Genomic DNA, 16801 nt, shown 5'->3' with positions numbered 1-16801 from the left:
AAAGACTTTTATTTCGGGAGAAGGAGAAAATAAAATAAAACTCAAAAGTAGTTGGCTATTGGATTTAGAAAATCTGTGGTCTCTTGTCTATGAAAGGTAAGGCTTTGAGCTGGTCTATATGGAAGAGATAGCGACAAAATAGGAACAAAAGAACCTAGCACAACAAAGTAGCAGAAACTTGAGGGTGGGGCTCTTGGGTGGCCCAGCCTGTTGGGTGGCCGACTCTTGATGTGGGCTCTCGGTTTGTTGAGCTCGAGCCCCACATTGGGCTCTGCACCCACAGTGTGGAGCCTGCTTGGGATTCTCTCTCTGTCCCTCCCCCATTAGTGCTTTCTCTCTTTCTCTCAACAGAAATAAATAAAAAGAAAAGAGAATAAGAAGCTTCAGATTGGTCCTTTGGCAACTCAAGTAAGGGGTTTGGGAAACTGAGACAACCAAGAGGAGAGGAGATAGGAGAAGCATTTGGGAGAGAGGGGGCCAAGCAATCTGCTGGCAGGACCTTGGACCAAGCAGAGAGAGGCAGAGAAGAGTCCTCAAGGGAGGAGTAATGACATCTAATCTAACCTTTTCCATCTTGAAACCCCATTTTACATAAACCCTTTAACCCAGGTCGTTGTACAGTAGACTTGGGTTAAGCGTCCCGAGGGACATGGAGGAGGGGGAACCAGGCAGCTCATGGTAGGAATGAGGTGAGGACAACCCAACACTGGAACAACTAACGGGAGAGGTGGCAGGTGGTGAGAAGTGTACTGTGGGGACTGGAGCGGGGGTGTAGAAGGAGAAGGGGAGCACTGTCCTCCATCCTCCTGTCCCTCATTCCCCAGTGGCCTCAGAAACATTAGCCAGGAGGTGCCAACAGGCCGAGAAACCACATCAAAATGTCATCAGTGATTATCTCTGGATGCGGATGCTGGGATGATGCTTTTGGGGTTGAATTTTCCTCTTTGCTTCATGTATTCTCAATGTTTTAAACAAGTTGTATTGTGAATTTTTTTTCAAGTAAAACTAAAAAAAGAAACCAATGTGCAGACATGCCTGCTGTAGGACTTCAGACACCTGATGATAGACAGCATGCCTTGCCCCAAACCAGGGGAAACACACAGCCATTGGAGCCTGACTCCTCTCCCAAACTGCACAGGACATTTATTCAAGGCACTTGCCAGGCTAGCTCCAGGGGTAGAGCCCCTGTTGTTCCCAGTCTCTGCCAACAAGGCTTCCAGAACCTCTAAGAACTCTCAAGCAAGAAGGCAGCCAAGGCAGAGTCATTATAAAAAGGATCATTGTTACACTCACATTTTCTAGGTCTAGTGTTCAAATGCCTTAGAAAAGATGTGGAAGGTGGCCCTTTCTAGAAAAGAAAATGGTCATGTCTCCCAGCTACACACCAGACTCCTGCTTTTATCCCTTCAGAAAATTCAAAGAGCCAAGGTTTCTGAGTTCCAGCCGCAGCTGCGCTTATCCACGACGAGAACCCCATTCTGTTCTCCATGCTCTCTCTGGCCTCATGAATCTTGGCAGAGGGCTGCTTTCCTATGGTGATGACTCCCATATTAATTTAAGTCTTTTCAAGACATACTTGCTAATTAAAATGTGAAACAGTTTTTATTCCTTTAATTAAGATACAAGATGGGAAGCATAATTTAATTCGGTCCATTGAAAATATCAGTATTATTAGCTCCATAACTTGCTTCCATTAAAGATGACTATGTTAAACATTTTTTTTTTTTACTCCTGTACTTGCTGGAGCTTTGGTATATGCACTGACTCAGTCCTGAAACTTTTGTGGGAATTTGGTGGCTGTGACCCCTTTGAAAGAGCTGTGTGGAAGCCAGAGTCACCAAGTACTTCAGCTTTAGGACCCTGTCTTAGGTTGGGTGCCCCAAGAAGCAGACCCTACGAAGGATTTGAGTCCCAGCAATTTGTACAGGAAGTACTTTTAGGGGAGTGAGGAGTGAGACAGGAACAGGAAGAGCGTCAACTCAGGTGGGTGCATGAGCTGGGAATTGAGGGTAATCTCACAGGGGACATCTGATAGTGTAGACTACGTCTCCGAGCTGTGCCATCTGAGTGACAAGAGAGCTGGGTGTCTCTCCTCCAACTGCCATCCCTAATTGGCCCAGGGATCCTCCCAGGAGTGTCTGCTCTGCTGTAGGTCCAGCCACCCCCTCTGGCAGAGAATTGCAGACATTGAAGAGGGAGCCATCAGTGTGAGGTGGCGAACGCTAAGAGGAGATAGGCAGGGCATCAGTGGCCTGGGTTACGTCCTCACAGCCCTGTCCTCTGCAATTGCACAGGCTGGGCAGAAAGAGACCAGAAGGCATGCAAAGAGAGTGTCAGTCACTGACTTATTGACAAGATCTTTCCATGGCCTAAGAGACAAAATCATGGACTAGTGGCCAGAGTCCTCATTTGGAAGTCTCTAGAAAGGACTGAGAGCAGAAGGAGAAGTGTTACTCTCCCACCCAAAGTCAGAGACAAATGTAGGGAATCAGGAGAAGCAAAATCAAGGGCCCAGAGATGGGAATGAGGGTATAGTTCTAAGGTCATTTATCATCCATCCATCCATCCACCCATTCAGAGAAGCCTGTCCCCTTACTGGCCAAGCAGGCTACTTGAGAGGGATGAAGCAGGAGAAGCAGGTGGCCCCAAAGCTGGTCCAATGGTGCTTCACAGGCTTGTAGGTGATAGAGAACTCACCCATGTGGCAGCCAACCATCTCAGACTCTATCTGCACCGGGTTGGAGGGGCCATCCCATGGGAGCTGGAAGTACCAGCTTCCTCCAGCTGAAGACAGAGAGAACAGCTCTCAGTGTGATCCTGTGCTAAGTGGGAGAACTGCAGCTGGAAATGGGGAAGTGAATGCATTGTCTGAGACGTCTGAAAAGTATGAGAAGTCACCAGTGGATCAGAACTGATACTGGACAGTCGGCTGAAAGGAGATTTTGCTGGTGAGACCTTGCATCCTAGGTGGGGTTGAAAAGGAAAGGTGGTGGGAATCAAAGAAACAGACTTCAGGAAGGAGAGTGGGACTTGAGAAGCCTGTGCCAGGGAGCTCTTAGCAAGTCAGATAGGACGAGCTGGATTGCAGCCCAGACTGGAGGATGTTGGACAGGGTGCACAGTAGGAGAGGTCCTGTGTCAGAGGAAGTGCGGGACAGAACGAGCCTAGCATTGGGAGCCAGACCTCCCCAAGGTTCAAGTCCTGGCTGTACCACTTACTGAGTGACCTTGGGCAAGTGGCTTAGCTTCTCTGAATCCCTGCATAGAATTCTGTGAGGGCTAAATAAGGTGACATGGAAAAAATGCAGAGCATAGTGTCTGCCCCATGGTGGGACCCCGTAAAAGCTACTTCCTGCCCCTCCTTTATCTTAAATTATAACCTGTATAACATTCTGGGGACCCACACCTTCAGGAGGTCCCATAGTGGCAGCGTCTGACTGTATGTGCACTCGTCTGTGTGCATGCCCTTGTGTGTAGAAGTGGGCAGAAGTTTGCCTGGACAAGAAGTAGAGTCACCTGCTGTACCCCCGTTTCTTTGAATATACCTGTCCTAAACAAAACTAGGTATGAACAGCCCCTCCCTTCCTGCTTCTGGCATTTCCCAGACAGGTAAGGACACTAAGGCAGAAGGAACTGAAAGGTGGTGCCCCCAGTCACACAGCTGGTGATTGTCAGAGCCAGCAATGACCCCCCCCCCTCTCCCCACTACCACCAGGTCCAGCCCCTGGAAGTTCAAGCCTAGGACATTGTATCTTTTAGGGTTGTGGTAGGAGTGTGGAGGTGAATATTTGAATCTCAGCAGCACTTGTTTCTAACTGAAGAGATTTTTTCTTCCCACCCAACAATTCCTTCCAGGAAGGGACAGGTGACACATCTGAAGCTGGAGGCAGAAACTGACTCAGCCTGAGTAACCCAGGCCCCAAATTCCATCCAGAAATCCTTACATTCTGGGAGAGGCAGGAGCTGGAAAGTAGGGCCTCAGGAGAGCTGACTGTAGTGCTCCCCCTATGGGTGAGCACCAGAACATAAGAGCATTTTGAATCCTTAAAAAAAAAAAATTTTTTTTTTATGTTTATTTATTTTTTGAGAGAGAGAGAAAGTGCGAGCAAGGGAGGGGCAGAGAGAGAGAGAGAGACAGAATCCAAAATGGACTCCAGGCTCTGAGCTGTCAGCAGAGCCCGACACAGGGCTTGAACTCACGAACCATGAGATCATGACCTGAGCCAAAATTGAAGGCTTAACCGACTGAGCCACCCAGGCATCCCAAGAGCATCTTAAATCTTATGAGGTGGGGCCCTTGGGCTTTAATGCTAATGCTGGCTACCCAGAAGGTCACCCCTTTCTCTGGTCCCGTAACTCCTCACACAGAAGTCCCCAAGGCTTGCAGCCCAGAGCGTCTTCCTGTGGGGAGTTCAGTGGAAACCCCAGAACAAAGTGAACCCACAGTGCAGCTGTCTTCCCTTTAAAACAATATGTGGGAAAAGTCACCCTCGGCTGTCAGACCACATTATGAAAGGCTCACTCTCCACCTCAGGAATCTAGTCACGCTAAAGCTCTTCCTGAGCACAGAAGAGCCCCCTACAGCAGTTGGTGGAGGCCACCTCCAGCCCCCTGACCCAGGAAGCCTGTGACATAAATGGTCCCCCCATTTCCTGATGCCTGTGCTCCCTCGCATTGCTTTTGGAATTTGACACTGGTCGCTTGAGCTCTGTTTACCACCTTTTAATCCTGCAGCTTCGATTATGTAGTAGCCATGCAGAGCAGGGACAATCCAGAGGACCAACAGGCAGGTAGGTGAGTGATGGCAGAAGTGATACCCACAGGGGTAGCCCAGAAAACCCACAGCTGGACTGATGAACCCACCGGGGTGAGGGTTTTGTGCGCCAGCCCTTGTTACAACCTCCCCACTCGCAGTTGTCAACTTCGAAACGCATCCCCAGGGCCTGATCTGCTTCCCTGGAGGAATCTCAAACCTGTATCTCCATTCTGTTCTTTGCCCTAAGCTCCAGATCCGTTTATACAGATGTTTCCTCCCAAGGGTCCTCCAACACAGCAGACTCACTGCGGGAGAGGACAGTCCAATCTGCCCCTCTGGGCATCACCCTCAAGTCTGTTCCTTCCCATCTGTTTCCCATCTCTGTGAATGGTGCCTGACACGTTGACTCCGCCTTCCCCGTCCCTCCTGGCCAGGCTTTCCTCCTGTCCAGGAAACTCTACCTCCTGTGTGCATCTCGACTCTGCATTTTCCCCATCCCCCCTTAATATCTCACATCTCAATTATTTTCACACCCACTTAGGTCTTTTTGCACTGGTCTTGCCCCAGCGTTTAGCCCATCTGCCTGGAACACCATTTCTTTTCTCCATTTCCCTCCTCATAAGCCTTCTTCCTCTGAGAGGCCTTTCATGGTTTCTTCATGTAAGATAAAGCGCAACCCCTTCCCCTGTGGACCTCTAGACCTTGACATTCATGCCTCCATTTGAGCCCTGGACATATGGAACTGCCATTGATTATTGTCTTGCCTTCCTCCCCACAGGGCTCCTTGAGAGCAGGGAACAGGCTTTCTCCTTCTCTGTGTCCCCAGTTGGAACTCAGTTCTTGGCAAATAGTAAATGTTTCATAAATGTTTTGTTGACCTAAATAGCCCTGTAATAAAGAGGGCAGTCCCTTTTCTCCCATATCTGAAGGATAGGGAAAGTGAATTTTGTGTTGGTATCTTTCCATTCCCAGACCCCAAATATCTAAACCAGCTGAATTTTTTAGCAACTGACTCCATCCAGTGCAAGCACATCCCTCTCTCAATAGCCAGGAAGTCTTTTGTAAGGAAATTTCTTTGTCTCCCATCACATTTCTTTTTGTTTTATATTTGGAGCTGTACTTCCATTTCAGAGCGTCAACACCTAATATTCCCTGTGGAAAGGTGAAACATAGCTGTGGTACTCTGTCTGATTCTGCTGGTCCCACTGTCAGGGAAAACAGGTTCCTTCCTTGGCTGAAGCTCCCACACTCAGGAGGGGAAGACCATCCACTTGACAGCCCATAGCTGCACATGTGTGAACACTCCGTGTTTGAGAATGATCCTACCACACACACCAAACGAATAACAGAAAATCAGCCTATGTCACCTAAGCCCCTGGGTATAACTTGGCATCCATAAAAATCACAGAATTCTCTCTCAGTGATGCTCACAGACAAGGAATTTTCCAAATCACGTATTGCTTCTGAGAGAGAATATATCTGCTTTGGGTTCCATATGGGCTTTGTGCATAGGCTTTCTCACTCATTCAGTAAGCATTTATTGAATACCTACTGTGAGCCATCCACTGATCTGGGCTCTGGGCAATTCAGAGATGAGTAGCAAAATCACTCTTCGTTGTTTGGACTTTTGCTTACCTTTTCTGCTACAATGATTTTCTCCCAGCCTTCCTTACTTTCTGTCTTCTGAGTGTTTTCCTTTATATTTTACATCACAACTTCCTTTGGTTTTATCACAAAATCAATTGCAACCTCCCCACTGCAGGCAAAACAGTTGTACTTAAATGGACTTCAAGCTTTTAAATCTATTTGGGTTACATTTTCCCTATCTCATCTACTCAATCACTCACTAATTCATCCTTCCTTCCTATCTACCTTTTTCCCTTCCTTCCATCTACTAATACATCCATGCATCTTCCATCCATCCATCTATCCATCCACCCATCTATTTGCCCATCCAGCTATCTGCCCATCCATCCAGCCAGCCAGCCAGCCAGCCATCCACCCACCCACCCACCCACCCATCCATCATCTATTTATCATCTGTCCATCCAAATATTAATACATCCATTTATGGAGCAGATATTATGTCATAAACAACTGGGCACTGGGCATACTGAGCTGAATAAACATAAGCCCAACACTAAAATAACTTATAATCTGGTGGGGAAAAGGGAAATTTTTACAAATGTTTATGAGGAGTATGAAGAGAGCAGTGTGAGAATCAAAGGGAGGAGATGATTATCCTAGAGAATATGGGAAGATGACTTCACAAAGCTGACATTTGAGCTGAGTTTGGAAAGTGAAGCAGAAGGGAAAAAATGCCACCCAAAAGAAGTAGCCACTGCAATGACTTAGAGACTTAAAATAACAGGCTGTGAACAGAAAAAAACAAATGTCAAGAAGCTCAGTATGATTGGGGCAAATAAGACACACGTGAGAAGAATATAAACTAAGGTTAAAGGCAGACTAGTCAGGTTTGGAGGATCCCAAATGTCAGACTAAGGTCTCTGGGCTGTTTTCTGGAAACCATAGGAAGCCATCAGATGTCAACAGTTTGGAAAAACGGTTGTGGCTGCAGAGGATCAGTGAAAAGTGGGCTGGAAAGGAGGCTGGGAGGCCAGTTAGGAGGCCAGTACAGTGGACCAAATAAGAGATGAGGCCTGGAGTGAAGGCATGGAGGGGGCGGAATGAAGGAGAGCAATGGAGAGAAAGGATGTCCCTCTAGATGTTGAAAGCCAGCCGTCTGTCTCAAAGGAGTCAGAATAAATAAATGCTTCTTGTGATGCAGCCAAAGAGCTTGGTAAGGTCTTCTTGGGGCCCAGCTGCCTGCAAAATGCTCTAAGCCCTGCCTGACAGTCAGAGGAAGCAAGCCCTCTGCCAGCCTGAAGTGAATGACTCTCCTAGAGAAATGTACTGGTGTCTGCCTTGTGCTGACCTATGACAGCATCAGGACCCAAGTCAGTGAGACTGTCCCTCTCGGCTGGAGCTCACGATGAGGCAGTGATCAGAACACAGCTCTCAGTCCTTCTGTTTGAGGTGCCCCGGTTTCCATATCTACAAGCCTTACTGGAAGACGGAGTCCAGGGTGTGATAAATTACACACGCTCTCTCTCTTTTTTAAAATTTGTCTTAATGTTTATTTATTTTTGAGAGAGAGAGAGAGAAAGTCAGAGTGTGACCAGGTAAGGGGCAGAGAGGGAGGAAGACACAGAAACTGAAGCCGGCTCCAGTCTCTGAGCTGTCAGCACAGAACCCGACATGGGGTTCAAACTCATGATCCATGAGATCATGACCTGAGCCGAAGTTGGATGCTTAACTGATTGAGCCACCCAGACGCCCCAAATCATACTCTCTCTTGTTCTCAGTTTCACACCCTTAGAATTCAACATCACTGTTTTATTAACAGGCAATTTATTTGTTAGTTCCATTTTTTTCCTATTGATACAAAAGGTTCTTGTTACTCAGATATGAAGGACCATTCCAAAGTGAGAGCCACAGAGAAAAGGAAACTTGAATTCCTATCCTGAGGAGCAAAATTAGTCAAGAGCTCCTCAAAATAGTGATAAAAAGAAGGGGATACCATTTATACCATACCTACGGAGCATATGACAATGGTTTTATTATTATTACCATTATTATTATTATCATTATCTGCCTTCTCAGGAGTTCTGTGAGGTGAGTTAAAAGATCAGGAAACTGAGGCACAAAGCATTCAGGCCACTTGCCCAACGTCCCCCAGATTCTGGTTTGGAGAACCGGGGTTTAGATCCACATCTGCCTCATTTAGAAGACCCTGTTTACCTCATCACATTATGCCACCTCAGGGTGGCAGTGCTGGGGGAATGAGCATGGACAGAGAGTTGGAGCTGAGGAGCACCCAGCCTTGGAGTCAGGAGGTTTGAGCTGCTGGACCGCCTCACTAGTTCTGTGACTCGGACAAATCACACGGCTTTGTGAACGTCAGTTGTGCCTCTACGGTGACGAGGTGTATTGGGTCATCCAAGCCCACAGTTCTGCTTCCAAGCTAAGCAAGAGAACGTACTCATGGCTCTACAGACGGCGTTGCTATTCTATTTGGTGTTGGAACGTCTCTCCACGTGTGTCATAAACACAAAACAGAGCCTGGATTATGAACTTGAAGTTGAGTCTTCATAGTTTCCTCAGATTCAGCTGCTTTTTAAGGATCTACTCTGTGTGCCAGGTATATCCCAGCAACCCAGGGAGGCGTGAGGGAAATAACGTGCCGGCTGGCGCAGTCCTAAATTCAGTTGTTCTGCATCTTCCCCCTAGCTGAACTCGGTGACTTTTCCCCAACACTGGTTTCAGGAACACTAACGTCAGATGAAGAGATGTTATAAGATCAAGAGCATTCTGTGCTCAACAAGTCTGGAAGACACCCTATTAAACGAGAATGAATAAGCTTCTTTATCGTGGGACTCCTCCAAGACTTTGGTAAGCTGATGCCTTTAGGAATCTCCAGGAAGGGAAAGAATAATCAGGGTCTCCCACACTTTCTGGACTACAGAACCTTTTCCAGGGAAAACCTAGCCACACAAAAGCTCCAATGACTATACTTTGAGGAGCACCAGATCATGGGCTTAAAAATCTTTAGTCAGCAGAGCTAAATTGTAATTATTAACGTGCTGCAATATGAAAGATGGGGCCACTGCCTGACACAGAGTCGGTGTTCATTACACGTTAACAGGAACCGGTCTGTGTTCGTTACGAGCACGGTCTCTGGCTTGCATGTGGCCCTAAGGGTCACACTGCTCCCCTCAGCTGGGAGGGAGCAGGTGGGGTCAGATAACCTCTACCATTTGGGGAGTGCATCTTCTGCAAAGGCATTCACAGCTTTTAGCCCAATGCTCCTTTTCTTCCCTTTTCTTGTGACATTTTGGGAAGATGAATCATTTGGCAAGGATGAATCGTCACCCCGCTCCTGAGCGCGTGCACTTGTCAGCAGGAGGTTTATTCAGTGAGTCCTCTGAGAATCTGTCCTTGTCCAGAGTGACTGGTTGATGTGTCTTATCCTGAATCTGCAGGCGCCTGCAGTGTGGGAATCAGGCCAACAGCCCCTTGCGGTGTTTTCATGAGCTGATATTTTTAAAAGTTGAAGGGTGCTGCTTTTCTTTCTCAATTGTAGAACCAGGACAGGAATAACCCAACGATGAGGATCACGTGAGGATGAACATGAACATGGTGAGTTTATTTTGTCATTTTCTCACGCAAAAATAAAAATAATCTTGAAATGCCAACGAAGTAGCATGCACAATTCTTACAGAAGAATCTGCTTATCTTTTTAAAATAATTTCCTTGAAAAAGAACATCTCTCTCTCTCTCTTTATTCTTTTCTATATCCACCCTTTCAATAACTGTTAAATTTTTCTTGGTATAAAAAGGGTACGTTCTTCCGATAAAATTTGTGAAAAATACAAAAAGCCATAAAGTAAAAATTAAAATCGTAATCCCGTCACCCAGGGAAAACCATCGGGGCTTCTGCGTTTCTGTTATATGTACTCCGTGCGCATGGCTTTCATTTTTATGTATTTCTTTCACTAGAAAGAAATAAATGTATTTATATGTGTACATACATATTCATAAATACATGTATCACATAAACATAGGATATATATATATCATACGAGGAAGGCATAGATATACACAAAGAACTGTTTTTACCAAATTGGGAATGCACCACGTATAATTTTCAAGCCTCTTTTTTCACTTAGTACTATATCATAAACCGTTTCCAAGGGCCGAAGCTTCCCAGTCCAGATCACCTGAGGTGTTGGCTCATACATGAACCGATGAATTTACAAGCTGCTGTCAAACATGACTAGTGATGGCTGTAGCATTAACATCAGTGGTTCTTCTTGAAAGCAATTAAATTTGGCATTGCTATCACTACCTAATGTGTTTATATCAGCTCCTGTAATTGTTTTCTAAAGCCATAAATTTCTCAAGTTAATTATAAACAAATTGCTCTGCTTAATTAATGGGCATCACTAATGGGTATTATCCAAAATGCATGTGAATGAACCTTGTGACAGCCTCACAGGGGCTAGATTAACAATGTCAGGTGGTAGCCCTGGGAGAGAAGTCAATCACCCAGAACCCGGGTCTTGAGTGTGCTCCAAAAAACCCCAGGTCTAGAATCTGCCGGAGCAAGAGTGTTCCAAGGCCATACTGCCCATGCTGGTCTTCAGGATGCGTGTCACCTCGGACCTGCCCAGCTAGGCATCAAGAAGTATGGGGGAAGGGATACAGGAGTGCTGATGCAGAGGGGCACTTGTACCCCAATGTTTGTAGCAGCACTTTCAACAATAGCCAAACTATGGAAAGAGCCTAAATGTCCTTCAGCTGATGAATGGATAAAGAAGTTGTGGTTTATATATACAAGGGAATACTACTTGGCAATGAGAAAGAATGAAATATGGCCTTGTGTAGCAACGTGGATGGAGCTGGAGAGTGTTGTGCTAAGTGAAATAAGTCATACAGAGGAAGACAGATACCGTACGTTTTCACTCTTATGTGGATCCTGAGAAACTTAACAGAAGACAGGGGGGAGTGGGAGGGGGAAAAAAAGTTACAGAGAGGGAGGAGGCAAACCATAAGAGACTCTTAAATACTGAGCACAAACTGAGGGTTGATGGGGGGGTAGGGGAAAGGGGGTGATGGGCATTGAGGAGGGCACCTGTTGGGATGAGCACTGGGTGTTGCAGGGAAACCAATTTGACAATAAATTATATATATATATATATATATATATATGTATATATATATATATATATATACACACACATACATATATATATATATATATATTTAAAAAAAGAAGTATGGGGGAGCTAAGGTCGGGGTGACTGGGCACCCTCTCAGTTTATTAATGAAAGTCTCTCCCCTCAGCAATGACTTCTGGTCTATGTCACCCCATGTGGTCTTTCTCACACCCACCCTGCACTGTAGCTGGATGAGGCTGGACACTGGGGCCAGGCCCCCAGGATTCACATCCCCAGCTCTGCCAGCTACTAGATGGGGGAACGTGGTTGTGAGGGCTAAATCAGTTAATGTGGGTAAAGTGAACAGAAGCATTCTCAATAGCATTAACTGTTATAATTACAAATCGTCAACATCCTGCTGTATAGATGAGGTAGCTAAGATTCTGTGACCCAGGCCCAATCCCAGGTTGAGGCAAGTGAGGCAGGCAACCAGGGTGCAGAACTGAAGGTGGCGCCCCTCTCGGGGCGGCTGCCTTGCTCCAGTCCCTGGCAGTGTGACCTGCCCACACCTGCTCGGCATGAATCCGGATCCAGATGATTCCAGGGTCCCTCCTCTTTCTCCAAAACATGCTTTTCTCTTAGCTCTCCTTCCAGGCTTTGACAACCTAGTTCTGAAAAAGGACCCCCAGGTGACTGAGGGGCTTCTCCAGGCCAATGCTGGCTTGATGACTGGGTTCCCTGTGCAGAAATTATGCCCACCTTCTCGTCTATCTCTTTCCAACTGACACAATAGAGGACAGCAGTGTCAGCAATGCTGAGGACCCACCATTCTCCCCAAGGCTATAACAAGATTCTTGATCTTTGGTAGACAAAGATGGAAGAACAAGCTTTGTCGTGCAATAAGAGCCAAGGTGTCCACCATGTCTTTATCTTGAGTCTTTATCCATGTGACACTGCATAGTTGCTTAATCGCTCAGCAGTATAGCCCCTTGTGACCACTGGGAGCTTGCAGGCTGTCTTGGGAGATGAGCCAGTACCCATAGCATCACTGAAAGTGAATGAATGGGGCTATTGGTGGGGTTCAGTGGAATCAGTCCCCTTCTGGAGCCTCATCTTGGGTGATAATGCCAAGAACTTCGCATCAAGAAGCAGCTTCTCACCTTCAACTGCTACTATTTTCACATTGTTCCATCAGGCAGGAAGGAAACTGCCCCTTATTATGTGCTTATCATGTGTGTGTTCTTCATAGATGTTATCCCCCAGTCAACAACTGAGTAAACTGAGGCTCACAGAGGTTACACTAGTCATGTAGCAAGGGAAGAGCAAAGCAAGGATCTGGAACAGGATTTGCTGAACTCTGTGTACCCCATGCATGTCTCTGGATGACAGTACTTTGGGTTGTAAGCTTGAGTCTCATTCCAGCTGAAGTGTCTTCAGACTTCAGGCCTTAGACCCTTTGCCCCATTTTCCTCGGAGGGAGGGCAGGTGTCAGGAGCTAAGTATAGGTACTAATGGTCATGGTTATGTTCTGAACAACCCTGTTGGAATTCAGTGGTCATCTTAGGAGGTTTGAAGTCAATAAGCCAGGAAATCTTCAGAGTAGAAAATGGGAAACAGGTTCTTGAATGGGAAGACTCAAGCAACAAAACCATCATGGCCAAACCTTAAGAAGTAACCTCCCTCTTGCAACCTCCGACAAAGGACCAGGCTACTCTGATTCCTGATTCCTTCCAAGTGAATGATCTCAGAGCCTACTGGTCTCTTCCTGAGAATGCAGAAATGAATTTTAATGTGGGGGAAATTCAATATGGTAACATGTGACATTTATGTAAACATATATGCACACACACATACATACACCCATATATGGAGACTAGACATTTGATTTGTCCATTGGTCCATTCATTCATATTTATTTAATTTTCCATACTTGAATTTATTTATTCACTTGTAGCTTAATTTAATCATTCATTCATTCATTTATTAATTTATCCATTCATCAAGCCACTTAATTATTCAACAAATGTTTCCTGAATGCCTATCATGTGCTAAGTATCATACTATATGTTAGGAATATAAAATTCAGTTAGAGAAAATCCTTGCTCTTAAGGAATTTATAGTCTAATGGGATTAGCTAGCCATTTACACACATAATTGTATTACAATGTTTTAGGTTCCATAGTAGAGATATATACAATGTATTTGGAGAGTCCAGAATTAATTATTCCTACTTGGAAGTGAGGAAGAATCTTGACAGGAGAAGGAATACTTGAGTAAGAGTTCATCAGGCAAAGAAGGTGGGGGGTAAGGACAGGAGAGAGGAGAGCAGTCAGTACAACCATGTAGAAATGAGCCTATGGTTTCTACTTCATGCTTACTCAGGACTCAAATGAGTCCTGTGCGATGGGAAGAATTTATGTGGGCAGAAAAGAAGACCAAACATTCTTCACTTTATCTGCCCACTTCTACCTGCTACCAGAAAATGGAGGTGACGGTTTTCAATTTTAGAGAAAATGATCTGAGGTGAGGATATGGACCCCGAGTTCTGGAGTGTGGCCTGCAGGGGCCACCCAGCCCTCCTGTTAGAGCCCAGTCCTCGTGGCTCTATCACCCTCAAGTGTCCTGGTCATCCATACCCACCACAGGCATAAACAACTGGAATATGGAGAGCGATTCACTCCAAACACTGAAAGGGGTATATGTTTGTAGGAAGCAATACAGTTTACCACTTTCGTGTCAAAAGTTCCCAGCTTTCCTCTAAAGGACCCATAAGACTTATTCTCAGTTTATGGAGTATCTTTCCTGCAAATAGCTTATAAATTTTTAATCAAAATTGTATTTTAGGAACTAAAAAATACTTGATTTCTACCAGACTGTCACATTTGAAAGGAATTTTATGAAACCCAAATGGGATTTTTTAATGCCTCTATTTCTTCTTCTTCAAGTGGATTTCCAACCAAGGCTTTCAGATTTTCTCTCCTTTTTTTTTTTTTTTAGAAGGACCTTTTATATGCGATGTCAAATCCAGAAATGTGACATTCAGTAAGTGACATTTTATTTTAATTCACTTTGACAAAATAATGAACTCTATTTGTAGGAGCAATATAGCCTCATCTGACAAGGAGATGCCTCTGGAGTTTTGCTATAAATGAAAAAAACTATTCCTTTTTTTTTTTTTTTTCCTGATAAAATGGCAAGTGAGATTTTGGAGAAACTTTTTGGAAGTTATGGGAAACGTCTTTGAATCAGTAGGAAACCCCCACCATAACCACACATTCTGCCATCTGCCAGTCATATTTGGATTTCTGATTTGGGCTAGCACATACCATTGTCCTCCAGATTCAGATTTTCTATCCCTGTCAGCCATGTCCAATGGCCAGGAGAAAGCAAAGCCTCTTAGCTTCAGGACAGCCTTGGCTTCCTGCCAAAGGGGGGTGAAAGGTACACTGGTCTCTATCCTCTCCCAGGGACCCACATGGATGCTGGCTCAGCTGAGGATCCCCAGGAGGCTGGAATTGGCAACCTCAAGTCAGGACCCCTGGTTACAGATCCAGATCGAAACTCAAATCAGGTTTTCCAGAGAGGGAGAAAAGTAGGTGTCTTCAAAGCCTCTTTGTTTTGAACTGTTTAAATTTAATACATCTCCTTGGTCATTTTTCAAAACAAAAACCAAGTGGGGGAGGAGAGACTAACCCATGCTGAATGTAGGAACCTTGAATTATCAAGGAAGGCCACCAGGGTGTCCTGGAAAAATGGGGTTGGGAACTTTGGCCATAACTGTCCAGTCCTTGAATTCCCGCAAAAGAGAGGCAGGAAGCCTGCCTCAGTCCCTGGGGGAGGGAACACGCAGCTCCCTTCATGCTAGAAGCTAAAGGCAGGTGACACTTTAGCTGATCTGCCCTTGGGACTCTGGCTGTCACAAGAAGAGAGGCATTCTATTTCTATATTTGAAAAATATATTTAAAACAATTGAATAAAATCACCCCACACCTTTTAAAGTTATTAAAATAGGAAGCGAACTCCTTTCCTCTATCCTAATACCAACTCCCGCTTTGCATGATAACCATTGTCCATCCTTCCTGACATTTTCTGCCTGCAGACAAAAGATACTTACATATATCCAGATGGATAGATGTCTTTTAATTTATTGACAAAATAGGACATGTCATGGACATTGGTCCACATGGCTTTTTTTTTCCCCTTCACAATATAACTTTCCACACCAGTATATATAAAATTAGAGTGTTTTTTTTTTTCATTACTGTTATTATTGTCATTGGCCTTCTGATCCTATCCTTGGGGAGCATGTCTTCAGTTCTTGGAGAAAGGGTTGCAAAGCATAAGGAAATCTTGACTCCCAGTGGCTTTAAATTTTTTTTTTTCAACGTTTATTTATTTTTGGGACAGAGAGAGACAGAGCATGAACGGGGGAGGGGCAGAGAGAGAGGGAGACACAGAATCGGAAACAGGCTCCAGGCTCTGAGCCATCAGCCCAGAGCCTGACGCGGGGCTCGAACTCCTGGACCGCGAGATCGTGACCTGGCTGAAGTCGGACGCTTAACCGACTGCGCCACCCAGGCGCCCCTACTCCCAGTGGCTTTAGATAAGACTGTGGAGTCAAGGACCGTGGGGATTATTGCCCAGACCTCTGGTTACCACTCCAGGGTCTTCTGGCTCCAGCCAAACAAGATTAATGCAGTGTGGGAATTTTATTATATGATATATTCTCTTGTTTTAAAATCCAGTTAAAGACAGCATAGCATAAAAAGAACACTGAATCCTGGTGGACTTTCTGACTTTCTGAAGGTCCTTTCATCTGGCTGGGGATGAGGGAATAATAGTGTTGGCTTACTGGCTCCTCATACAGAGCTGCCTTTCTGTTGTCCTTAAATATAACCTGTTCCAATTGTATCATCAGCAATAGTCAAATGAATATAAATTAGATTTCAAAACACTAAAGTATAATTTTCTCTTTTCATGTTTAAAGAATGTTATTGATTTTTATTACAAAATATTTTAATCATGGGGCACTTGGGTGGCTCAGCTGGTTAAGCATCCAACTCCTAGTATCAGCGCAGGTCATGATTTCACAGTTTGTGAGATCAAGTCCCACATTGGGCTCTGTGCTGACAGTGCTCAGCCTGCTTGGGATTCTCTCCCTCCCTCTCTCTCTGCCCCTCCCCTACTCACGCTTGCTCTTTCTTTCTCTTTCTCTCTCTCTCTCTCTCTCAAAATAACCAAATAGACTTTAAAAAATAGTTTAATCATACATAATAATCTATGGAAAACAATAATGTGAATACTTCTGAACCCGGTACTCAATTTAA

This window comes from Lynx canadensis, chromosome D1 (genome assembly GCF_007474595.2).
Source record: "Lynx canadensis isolate LIC74 chromosome D1, mLynCan4.pri.v2, whole genome shotgun sequence".
In the NCBI taxonomy this organism is placed as follows: Eukaryota; Metazoa; Chordata; class Mammalia; order Carnivora; family Felidae; genus Lynx; species Lynx canadensis.
This window is presented reverse-complemented; position numbering follows the sequence as displayed.